Genomic DNA, 12486 nt, shown 5'->3' with positions numbered 1-12486 from the left:
TTTAAGTAAAGACCATTTTTCTCCCTACGACCAGCCAAGTGGGCTGTCCCCGTTGCCATGGTACCCTTTGCTTCGACCCAGCAAGGTCCTACCATTCCACAACCTCGCGGGGAGGTAGGGAATCCCCAGCTTGAGAACTCCTCCCCCCCCCGTTTCCGGTCTTCTGCGCAGGTCTTCCTGGGAACTGTAGTCCCAGTCTGCGATTGGCCAGTAGAGCTGCCCGGGGAAGCGGGGAAGGCGCTGGAAGGCGGAAAGGGGAGGGGGAGGAGCGGAGTTCCCTACCCCGCCCCCACTCTCCACCCCAAGTTACCGGCTGGAAGACTGGGAAGGGGGCGGGGTGTGTGTGTGTGTGTGTGTGTGTGTGTGTGTGTGTGGTGTGTGTGTGTGTGTGTGTGTGTGTGTGTGTGTGTGTGTGTGTGTGTGTGTGTGTGTGTGTGTGTGTGTGTGTGTGTGTGTGTATGCGCGCGCGCGCAGAGCGAGATGCGAGGGAAGGTCACGTGATGTTTGGGTGTTCTTCCCCACCCGAACCTTCCTTTCCCCTCCCCTCCTAACCCCCGCCCCTTCTCCGTTAACAGCGCGGTGCGTGCTCCCGAGTCACCCAGTCGCAGGTGAGGCGCGCGCGCGCCGGGAGCCCTCCCTCCCTTCCCCGCTTCCCTCAGCCCCCCTTCCGCCGACGCTCTCCAGCCTCTCGCGCGCCCCCGCCTCCCTTTTCCCACCCCGGTCCTCGCGCGCGCCCCCTGTTGTCCCGGGCCCTTGACTTCGAGGCGCGGCGCGGGGCGGGGCGGGGCGGTGAGGCGCGCGGCCGGCCTAGCGGGGAGGGGAGTGTGGGGGAGATGTGGGGAACTAAGGGGAGGGGCTGGAGCACGCGCGAGCTGGACCCGGGACTCGTGGGGCTGGTCGCCAGGTGCGCGCCTTTGCAGGCAGCCCAGGGGGTCGGAGGAGCGCTCGGTGCTGATGTCTTGCCGGCTGCCTCGGAGATGCGCAGGGGAGGGAGGCTGGTGGGCGGGCTCACCCCTTTGGGGGAGGGGCTGGGGCTGGCTGTTGCAGAGTGGGGGCGGGGAGAGGAGCCTGGAACTTGTCTTAGTAGGGGAGGGCTGGGAAGGTTGGTTGGAACCTGATTTTGGATAAGCCAAATTGAGCTGTTTGAATTTTATTCTCCAGGCACAGTGCCTGGCACACAGTAGGGGCATAATAAATGTTTATTGAATTGAATAGACTGTCGGGAGCTCCTGAAGGCTTTTTGAGTGAGGGAGTACCTCTGGGGGTGCAAACAAGCAGGAGCAAGGTGACAGATCCATAGAAATTCCCTGTGATTTAACCCCACGTTCCACCTCTCCTAGATTTTAAATGGACAAATACACCCAGAGTGATCAAGTGACTTGTCCAAAGTTAATAAATGGGAGAGATCGGACTTGAACCCGGGTCTTTTGGTTTCCAAATCCAATACTATTAACGCCGTGGTTCACTTCCTGTTAGGAGTTCTTCCGTTAGTTAAAAGGCAAGGTGCTGAAAGATTTGGGTGCTGTTTGTGGAAGTGGAAAGGAGGGGTTTCATTTAAAAATTACCAGGTCTTGTATGTCCTTAAAATGCTACAAGAAATGTGACTAATTAACAGTTAATAAAAGTTTATTAAGCACTTAACTATATTCCAGGCACTGTGCTACACTGGAGTATACAAAAAGGCAAAAGACTGTCCCTGCCCTCAAGATGTTCCTTGTCTAATGGGAGAGCAACAGACAAATAAGTACAAACAGTCTATGTAGGATAAATAGGAAATAACAGAGGAAGGCACTAGACTAGACTGAAGGTAGGATTTTAGTTGGGGCTTAAAGAAAGCCAGGAAAGGCAGAGATGAGTAGGGAGAGCATTCCGGGTGTTGGGAGAGAGCCAGAGAAAATGCCCAGAGCTGAGAGATGATGTGTCAAGTTTGTGAAACAACAAGAAATTGTTCTGGTAAATGCCAAAAAAGCATAACAAAGATTGTAGACTTCTTCGATGGGAGAGGTCACTTTCAGGTTGCAAGGTCAAAGAAGGCTTCATGGTAGAGGTGAGGGGCAGACTTAAGTTTGAAGAAGGGTGGGACAGGATTGAGATGGGGGAAGTTGGTGGCTGAGGGGAGTGGGAGTGAATATCCAAATTATCTACATTGTCAAGTGTGTTGAAGGTCTCTAGTACACATTTTTTTGGGTGGTTATATGGAGATTTTGTATTTAATAGTTCTTGAAATAATCATGTGCTTGACCAAGTTTTGCCATAATTGGATTCTGCTGTTGCTTTTCCTTTGAGGTTTGGGTGGCTGTGGCAGTTGTTGCAATGAGATTTACCTGGGGTGGTCAGAATGAGGTGGGTTTAATGAGGGGAAGGTTCAGGCAGCTTCAGGTAAGTAGGTGGCCCAGTGGATTAAGTGCTGGACCTGGAGTCAGGAAGTCCTGAGTACAAATTCTGCCTCATGAATGTAATATCCCTGACATTAGGCAAGTTCACTTTCAATCCTTCTGCCTTAGTTTCATCATTTGTAAAATGAGGATAATAATAGCTCTACCTCACGGGTCTTGTGAGAATCAAATGAAATAATCTAGGTAAAGTGCTGTGCAAACCTTAAAATATTTTTTATAAATGATATTTTTATTTTTGGAGGAGGTCCCAAGAGCCCTGACCTTGGAGTCATTGGCCAAGTTCAAGTCCTGGCTCTACTACTTAACTACCTGGTTGACCTTGAGCTCCACCTCTGGGGGCCTAGGTCATCTATAAAGTGGAAAGGTTGAGCTATAAGGACCTCTCAGGTCTGTGCTAGTTTTAAATCTGTGATCCTTTCAAGGAGGTAGCATTGGACCTGAGCTTTAAAGGTTGGCTGATCATTTTCCCCAATAAGAAGTCTTTACCGTGTGCCATTTTCTAAGGGGGAGACAGATGACTAAGGATCAGCTCCTGCCCTCATGGAGCTTATAGTCTAGCAGCAAGGATAAGACACAAATACAAATAACCATAATATAATGCAGGACCATAAGAAAGGAACATTCAAAGAACTGTAGGGATTCATAGGAAGGAAGGATCATTTTCCTGTGAGATTGAGAACTTTCTGGAGGAGCTAAACTGGGCCTTGGGAGGAGGGGAAAGTTTTCCTTGGTGGGAAGGGAAGGAGGAGTTGCTTTCTTCATTTTCTTTTTTCAGTGTTGAATCAGCTTTTTGTTTCCCTGGGTACTTGTTCCTTCCTTAGGGACTGAGCCCAACTTCTGTTGATTCAAGTGTTTACTGAGCACCAAACTGTGTTATACACAGCTTCCTCCAGGAAGCCTCCTTAGATTCCCTCCTTGGTAGTGACCATTTCCGTGGGGAGTACCATAAGGTTCTGCTGGCAGCTCTCTCATGTCCTAATGTAATGTGTGTTGTAATTATCAGTGTCTCTGGATCATATCCTCTTGCCAGACTGTGATCTACATCATTAGCTATACTGTGCCTTATTAAAACTTTTTCCCATAGGGTCCATCAAAGTTTGTTTTCACAGGAGGCTCCTAATAAATGTATATTGAATGAGCTTGGGTTCACTTATTTTGAGGCTGAAGGAACACTTCTGTTATAGTTGAGGAGCTGAGGCCCAGAGAGGTTATGAGTTTTGCCCAAGGTCAGGAAGGAAATAAATAGAGTTGGGGACTCAAGCCCTGGACCCCTCAAAATCTAGTGCTCTTGCCATCTTACCTGAGGGAATTGAATACCTCATGACACTGTTCTGAGATCTGGGAGAGATAACTGTGCTGAGAAAAGATCGGGAAGAAAAGATAAAAGAAATTTACATTCCACTTGAAGGGATAAAGCCTGCAGGCACAAAAAGCATATTATTAGTCAGAATGTGATTGGAGTTAAAAGGAAAGATGCAGACAAAGAATTCTGTCTAGGAAAGTTTGAGGGGAAAGAGTTTACCTTTAGCTAAAGGGCAGAGAAGGCTCCCAGGAGGAGATGGCAGCCAAGCTGGGCCCTGGCAGTCCCAAATTAAATCCCTGCACATGTATTTTCCTTTGCTCCTCCCTCTGCACACTTGGGCGCAGTCACCGAGCAGGCTGAGCGCAGAGCTCCAGTTGGTGCTCGAATCTGACCTCCTTCCGTCCTGCAGTGTAGTTCCGGGTGAAGGTGCTAATGAGCAGGGAAAAGCTGAGGGGGAGAACTGTGGTTTGTGACTCGTTTCCCCTAAATGTTGTTTCAGAAATCACTACCTCCATCGATATTTGATGTTGCTTCCCAAGGCCTCTTCAGCCTTATCCTGAGAGGTTTGGGCCTGGAAGTATCAGGGGCCCTGGGCAGAAAGAAAGGGCTTTCCTTTTGTTCATTCACACTTGACCTTGGTATGTCTGTAGACACCTAGAACCTTTAGAATTGGAGGGGACCTTAGAAGAACGTCTTGGAGACCCGAGTTGTCCAGCAAGCTTTATCTCCAACTCCAACCAGCCTTTGTCTTGGCTGCTGCTGCCAGGCCTTGGTGAGCTTGATCACAGTCTACCCTGGACTCCAGGGCTTTTTATTTTCATTTCAGGCCTCTGGTTTCATTAGCACAAGGAGATCTCATTGAGGGAATCCCCTCTGCCAAGGCAGCTGTTCTGCAGCTGGTAGTCTGAGAGAGATGTCTGGAGGCATTTGAGTGAGTTGCCCAGGTCACCCCGGGCTGGGCCTGGAGTTGCACCCACACTTTCCTATTCCAGTGTGCTAAGCTGCTGTCACTGGAGCGCAGTGGGTTGAAAGGAGGTGGGTTTTTTTTTAAAGGACTTTATTAGTTTTAAGGAAATTGGGCCGAGTCAGGCAGAACAAACCAAAAATGTCTTGGGACTCAACTGTTGAATAACAGAACCTGGCACTTCCCAGGGTTTGGGGGAAGGAATGCATTTTGTATAAAAACCTCAAAGTGCTATGGACAAGTGGGCTGCTCTCCTTACTAAGAGGGTTCTAAGATCTCTCCTCCATTCTGCCTTCTCTCAGTTCACATAGCTGCCACCCTAGTGAGCCTGTCGTTGCCTGCCATCCATCCACTTGGACTATTGCAGTAATGGCCTCCTGACACATTTTCCATCCTCTGCTTCCTTCCTTCTCCATTTGTTGTGTTAAGTTGTTTTTCAGTTGGCACCAGTCTGTTGTGGCCTCATTTTGGGGTTTTCTTGGCAAAGATTACTGGAATAGTTTGCTATTTCTTTCTCCAGGTCATTTTACAGATGGGGAAACTGAGGCAACCAGGGTTAAATGACTTGCCCAGGGTCACACAGCTAGTAAGTCTCTGAGTCTGGATTTGAACTCAGATCTTTCTGACTCCAGGCACTGTGCTCTATCTGCTGTGCCTTTAAATACTGCCACACTGACCTTTCTTCAGAGATCTTGTCATATCACTCTGCTTAAAATACTTTAGAGGCTCCTGTAGTGCTTGGGGAAGAGCACTGGCTCTGGAGTTAAAGGGTCTGGGTTCAAGTCCTGTCCCTGCCACCTCCCACCTGCCTGTGTTGAATCACTTCGCCTCTCTGGGACTTGTTTTCCTCATTTGGAAAATAAGGGGGTTGGACTAAGTGGCCTTGGAGGTCCTTTGCATCTCTAGTGTCATCACTGTCAAAAATCAGCTCTAGCCTGGCGTTCAGGGCTGTCTGTAACTTGGCTTCCAGCTCCTCTTTCCAGCCTTTTCTCAGACTATTCCCCTCCACTTATTCTGTGCCGCAGCCAGAGTGTATTTGGGCTCCTCCCCATGGTCCCACATGGTCCTTTTTTCGTCTCATGTTGCTTCCTGTGCCTTAAATGCTCTCTGCTCCACTGCCTGCCTGTTGAATTCCTACTGAAATTCCCAACTCTCTCTCCCTCTGCCCTCTCTTTTCCTCCCTCTTTCTCTCTTCCTTCTTCCCTTCCCCTCTCCCCTTTCTTCCTTCCCCTTCTCTTTTTCTCTCTCCACTTCTTCCTTCTGGCCCCCAGGTAATCAAGGCCCCTCCTTGAAGCAACCCATCTCCTCTTCATGCCACTTTTCTATGGGGTCTCTAGAAATGGGGAAATCACAGACTGCTGAAGTGGCTCATCTTATCCAGCTAAAATCTGCCTCTGCCTAGCAGTGATGGCAAAACAGTGACCACTGTCTCTACAGATGAGAGGAGGGGACTGGACTAGAATGACCTCTCCTGTCTCTCTGATGTTCTGTGAATCTTACTTCCCGAGCCCTCTTCTCACCATAACATTCTGCGTTCCTCTTCCCAGCTCTGCATTCAGGGATCTAAGGTATCTTCCAGCGTGGATGTTCAGTACTCTGAGTTCTAAGGCTTCCTCTCAGCTCTAATATTCCAGGGGATTCCTGTATTAGGCAGGAATTTGAACCGGATGACAACCAAGGGCCTTTTTAGCTCTAACAATTGATGTTTTATGATTCCAGCTATAACAATAACAACAATATTAGCTGACATGTATAGAGCCCTTTACAATCCTGATTGTATCCTCATAACAACCCTGGATGGTACTGTGGGTATTTTTATCCTTATTTTATGGCTGAGGAACCTGGGGCTCAGGTGAAATGACTTGTCCAAAGTCACATAGCTAGGAAGTGGCAAAGATGAGATAAGATCTTAGAGGTGGAACATGAAACTATTGGAGCTGATGCACATCTCCATAATCATCCATCTTCCCTTCCTGCCCAGTATAGGAATCCTCCTAGCATCTCTGTTAAATCGTTTATCCAACACCTGCTGAAGAGCTCTGGTGAGAGTGAGTGAGCTCTCTCTCTGCCTCACCAGATAGCAGAGCATTGTCTTGAACATTGTAAGAGTTGGAAGTGACCTTAGTGAACATCTAGTATAATTCCTCGTTCTCAAGAGGAGGAAATAGAGGTTCCTGAAGGTGATAGGACTTGCTCACCCGTAGCTAGTTGGTGGTAGAGTGGAGAGAAGGGTCCAGGTCTCTCTCTTGACCCCTGTTGTAGGGCATTTATGGTTGTATAACAGCTCTGATCATTAGGTTTTGATATCTACCTTGAGACAACAAATATTTAGTGTCTGCTGTGTTCCAAAAGCCATACTGGGTGCTTGAGCACAGAGACAAAATAAAACTGTTCCTGCCCTCAAGCAACTTTCATTTCACTAGAAGGGGTAGGACATGAACAACTATGTATAGTATGGTGGAACCTGAGGATGGAGAAAGCACTAACAAGTAGGATTCAGAGGTAGCTTCAGAGGAGGCAGTTGGGTGATGCAGTGGATAGAGTGCTGGACTCAGAGTCAGGAAGGCCTGAGTTCAGATTTTGACCCAGATACTTGCTAGCTGTGTGACCCTGGGCAAGTCACTTAACCTCAATATGCCTCAGTTTCCTCAAATGTAAAATGGAGATAATAGCATCTACCTCCCAGGGTTGTTGTGAGGATCAAAAGTGAGATAACAATTGTAAAACACTTTGCAAACCTTAAAGTGCCATTGAAATGCTAGCTATTAGGAAGCAACAGAGTTGAGTTTGAAGGAAGGTGAGGAATATGAGGTCAAAAGGGTGAGAGAGTGTTTTCCAAGAATGAGGAGAGGCTTCTGGGTGTATATTGGGAGTAGAAGATTGAGTATTGAATTTGAGGGAGAGCTAATAGTCCAATCTGGTTGTAACATAGAGTATGAGAAGGGAGTAGTGTGAAGTAAGGCAGGAAAAGGCCAATTTGCAGAGGGCCTTTAAATGCCCAACTATGGAGTTTGTATTGTATCCTATAGGGCATAGGTAGGTACTGATTATTTTTGATCAGAGGAGTGGAATAATCAGACCTGTGCCTTAGGAAGGTTATTCAACAGTTGTGTGGAGGATTGATTGGATAAAAGAGACATGGGAAGTAGGAATACCCCATAATTTAGTGAGGGGTTGTGAAGACCTGAGCAGGAATGGTAGCTCCACGAATGGAGTGCATACATGAATGTGAGCAGTGTGGTGGAGCTAGAATGGCCAAGACCTGGTGGAGGAGGGAGTGGGAAGCCTTAAGGATGATTCTGAGGTTTGAATCTGGGTGACTGAAGCACTAACACAGTGTTGTCCACAGAAATAGAGATGGTAGATGTGTTGGGTTTCAGGGTGAAGATAAGGAGTGCCATTTTGGACTTGTTGAGGTTGAGTTGCCTATTCAAGAGAAGATATTCAGCCATCAGTTGGCATGGAGAGAGAGGGAGAGGGGGGAGGGAGGGAGAGAGAGAGAGAGAGAGAGAGAGAGAGAGAGAGAGAGAGAGAGAGAGAGAGAGAGAGAGATTGGGGCTAGATCTATTGATTTGGGAGTCATCTCAGGAGATGATCCTTGAACTCATAGGAACAGATGAGGTATCCAAGAAAATCCTTGTAGAGAGGGGAGAGAAGAGAGCCTAGGACAGAGGCCTAGGACACACTGCCATTAGTCAGACAGGAGATAGATGATGATCAAGCAGAGGAGACTGAGGAACAGTCAGACAGGTAGGAGAACCAGGAGGGAGCAATGTCAGGAAGCCAGAGGGGGAGAAAGTGTCCAGAAGAGTGGTGCCCCAACATATCAGAAGCTGCAGAGAGGTCAAAGAAGATGAGGACTGAGAAAAGGCCACCATATTTAGCAGTCAGGAGATTGTTGGTAATGTTGGAGGGAGCAGTTTCAGTTGAGTAGTGAGGCTGGAAGCCAGATTGCAAGTAACTGAAAAGTGAGTGGGTAGTGAGGAAGTAGAGCTAGCAAGTAGTATAGATGCTTCTTTCTAGGAGTTTGGCAATGAAGAGGAGGAGAGATAGAGGATAATAGCTTGAGGGCACTGTGGGAGCAAATGAAGGTTTCTTAAGGATGGAGTACACCTGGACAAGGGGCAGCTAGGGGGCACAGTGGACAGAGTGCTTGGTTGGCGTTGGGAAGATGAGTCTGAGTTCAAATGTGGCCTCAGACACTAACTAGCTGTGTGACCCTGGGCAAGTTCTTCCCCCTGTTTGCCTCAATTTCCTCATCCGTAAAATTTGCTGGAGAAGGAAAGGACAAATCACTCTAGTATCTTTACCAAGAAAACCCCAAGTGGATCACAGAACTGAACATGACTGAACAACAACAGCACCTGAGGCGACCAGCAGGTGTTTGTTGGCAGCCGTAGAGTGAAGATTTTGCACACAAACATATTGTTGCATGTATATTTCTGCTGCCTCATACATACGTACATACACGTGTGTACATACATATGTATATGTACAATATACAGCATTTTAAAGACACACATTTGTGTTTTGGGGAAGAGAAGTCCTGGAGGAGACAGGAGGAGACAGGATGGAGGACATAGGTAAGCCATGGAAAGGAGAAGGTCAGTTTCATTTCTAGAGCTAGAAATGGAGGGGAGGATGAGTGAAGATGGATTTTGAGGTACGGAGCAGTAGAGAAAACAGTGTATGATGGATCTTTTCTCAGAAAAGAAGGAGTAGAGGACATCTGCTTGATCAAGAAGCATGGGTAGGAGGAGGTTGTGGGGACCTTAGGAAAGAAGGAGAAGGTTCAGAACAACTGCTGAAGAGGATGAGATAGTCAAGAAGAATAACAGTTCTCCTGTTCAGCAGTGAGGTCCCAGTTGAGAGCAAATCACCTGAATTTGCCAGGTGCCAGTTGAGAGTAAATGACTCAGTTGCCACAGTAGGATGACTTCCTTCTCCTTCTAGGGCTGAGCAGAACTGAATCTCGGAAGTGATAGAGACTGGGCAGCCATCTAGTCCAACTCAGTCCTGTATAGGAATCCCTTCTACAACCTGTCTGATAAGTAGTCATCCAGCTTTTTTTTTGAAGACCTCCAGTGAAAGGGAACCTACTCCTTTTTGAGCTAGTTAACCTATTCCACTTTGAGGTGAATTTCCACCTCTTTCTTACCCCAAGCCCAAATTTGTCTCTCTTCAGCTTTTGCCCATTGGCCTCCTGGGCAAACTGGAATAGTACAATGTTTCATCCACTTAGCATCCCCTGATTGTTGAAAACAGAATTATTATGTGCCCCCTGAATCTCAATTCTCCATGCTAAGCATCTCCCTTGCCCCTTCAGTTGATCCTCATGTGTTATTACCTTGAGACCTCTTACCCTACTTTGGACACTATAACCTTCTGGTTTCTATGGAAGTGTCTCCCCAGGCACCCCCAGAGTCCCTACCCTTTGGCTTTACTTAGAAATGGAAGGCTAGCCATTGAGCCTTTGTGAGTCTCCTCTTCTCCCACACTCCAAATCCCTTCTTCCCTTCAGTTATTTATAAGAGTGAGTGGTTATAACCCCTGGGAGTCCTTTCAAGGTCCTTGGCCAATTCCTTCAACTGGTTTTCATGGTATTAGCATGCAGGACTTAACTTTAATATTTACAAGGCTTATGACATGAAGGTGCCATTTCCTAAAGGAAGCCTTTCCCAACTACTTTAATTGTCAATACTTGTTCTCTTTTTAAAGTATATTATATTAACTTCACTGGGTAGCCATTGTCTCCCCCTTCCCTTTTGTAGAATGTAAGCTTCATTTGGGCAAGAATTCTTTTTCATTTGTGTTTATATGCCTAGTGTCTAACATATAGCAGTAGGCATGAATAAATGTTTCCTGAATTGAATTTAACTGAATTTTATCAGGATGAGCAGCCCCATCATCAATGCAAATCACATTCCTCAGTAACTTGATGTACTTTGTGATTCAGGGTGGTAATTGTGAGGAAAGTGTTGTGAGCCTTAAAAGGCTATATAAATATGAAAAACATATTTTCTGATCACCTTTCTGGTGATCAGCCATCTCCCGTTGGCCTTGGGTGACAGGCATGCAAGGCATCCCATACTGATGTTGGGTGACAGACACAGAGTCCATTGCAGGGCCCATATTTGAACCCTTGGTCCGATCTGCCTGAGTTCCTGCCTGCTGATGTAGCCTAGATGGAAAGGGCTCAGCATCACCCCCAAGCTACATTGAGACATGGGAGGAAGACACCTGATGAAGTCACATATAATGGGATGTGATCTTTATTTGTGGCATGTTGACTAAATATAAAATGCCACATGCCATGTTTTCCAGACTCCTCATTATCCTGGTTGTTCTCCTGTGAACATGCGTTGGTTTTTTCAGGGCTTTTGTTTGAGGTTGTAAGCTAGACTTTCCAGAGTAGTTCCACATTTTGCTGTATGGGAGTATAGGATAGTATATATGGGAATAGAGTATATGCTGTGCCAACCAGCCTTATTGAGAGACAGCATGGTGGAGTGGAAGGGATATTGGTCTTGGAGTCATGAATCCTAGGCTTGAATCCTAGCTGAGGTGTGATTCATGTGACCATGGTCAAGCTACCTTACCTCTGAGTCTCAGTTTCTGTAAAATGGGGCTAACACTATTAATACTATTAGTGTCCTGCACACCTTCCCATGTTATATACATTTTGAGTGATCAAGACCATATGCTCATCCTCTGGGGGATACAGTGGAGATTAAGATAGAGCCTCAGGCCTCAAGGGGTTCATTGTCTAGTCGGGGAGGAAAAACCCATGTGGAAAAATTAACTATAAGAGAGTGCACACTTGTGTAGCTAAGATGATTGAGAGTCATAGATGATCAGAGTCCAAAGGGCCCTTCTTAGAGGGCAAGTCCAACTGTCTCACATTCATAGGTGGGAATTTTGTCCCCAAGAAGGGAAGTGACATGCTCAAAGTCATACAAGTTCTCATTGGCAAGAACTGGCCCCCAAAGACCTAGGGTAGTAGGACTATGACAGCTTTTAAACCTGGTAGGAACTTAATCAAAGACAGAAATCCTATTGGAAAAGTGAAGAGGAGTCTGTTGGTGACAAGAACACAGCAAGAAGAATTTAAAAAGACTTAAAAAATCTTTTTTGGAAAGCTTTCCCCTACCCTGAACTCCTTTTTCTTAGAGCTAACATGTTGGTACATTTATTTCTCAGAGAACAAGGAAAGACTGATTTATAGGGAAACAAAAAGAGGTGGTTGAAAACTAAATAATTTTCCCCACACTTCATCTAATACTTACCGAAAGGGAAGACGGGAATTCAATTTCCAGGAATCAGATGCTTTCCTCAGTGTGTCCCTGGGATGTGGTAGACCCTAGTGCTGACACTTGTTTGGCTAGGAGCTTAGCATGAGATGATGCTTGTGCAGTGTCACCAGCCTGCTCCCGTTCTCCTCCATGGCGCCTTTCTTGACCATTCCTGTACCTGGTGCTCTTCTTCTCATGACCCATAGTGCCTGGCTGTGGCTGACCTCTTCAGACACCAGCTGTAACTCGTCAATGCTCAATTTGTGACCAGGGCCAGGATCTGGGCTGGGCATGCTGGGAAATGTTGAACAATGGCTCTCTGAAAATACCCAGCACCCTTTTAAGAATAATCTGTATTGTTAATGTTTTCTCTATCACTTTCTTAAGTCTGGACAATCAATAAAACAATATATCAAGCCCTGTTTGCTGATTTCCTAGATGTAAATTCTCACCCTACAAATTTATCAGTCAGTTCTAGAGAGCTGTATGAGTGTACTACAACCACCCCTTGATGGGGAGGGACAAGAGAAA

The 12486-nt window shown here is 46.6% G+C and overlaps 1 protein-coding gene across 3 annotated transcripts in view; it reads left to right on the top strand.

Annotated features, from left to right (window-relative positions):
• The first annotated feature begins 356 nt into the window (after positions 1 to 356).
• TSNARE1 (t-SNARE domain containing 1) overlaps positions 357 to 12486 on the top strand; it is a 287962-nt gene continuing 275832 nt past the window's right edge. For all 3 annotated transcript variants that reach the window (XM_078153781.1, XM_078153782.1, XM_020995260.2), the window contains exon 1: positions 357 to 608. The gene's annotated coding sequence lies outside the window, so the exon portion shown is untranslated. The remainder of the gene's footprint in view (positions 609 to 12486) is intronic.

The sequence above is a fragment of the Phascolarctos cinereus genome, unplaced genomic scaffold (genome assembly GCF_003287225.1).
Source record: "Phascolarctos cinereus isolate Bilbo 61053 unplaced genomic scaffold, phaCin_HiC Scaffold_4;HRSCAF=312, whole genome shotgun sequence".
Classification (NCBI taxonomy): domain Eukaryota; kingdom Metazoa; phylum Chordata; class Mammalia; order Diprotodontia; family Phascolarctidae; genus Phascolarctos; species Phascolarctos cinereus.
This window is presented reverse-complemented; position numbering and strand designations above follow the sequence as displayed.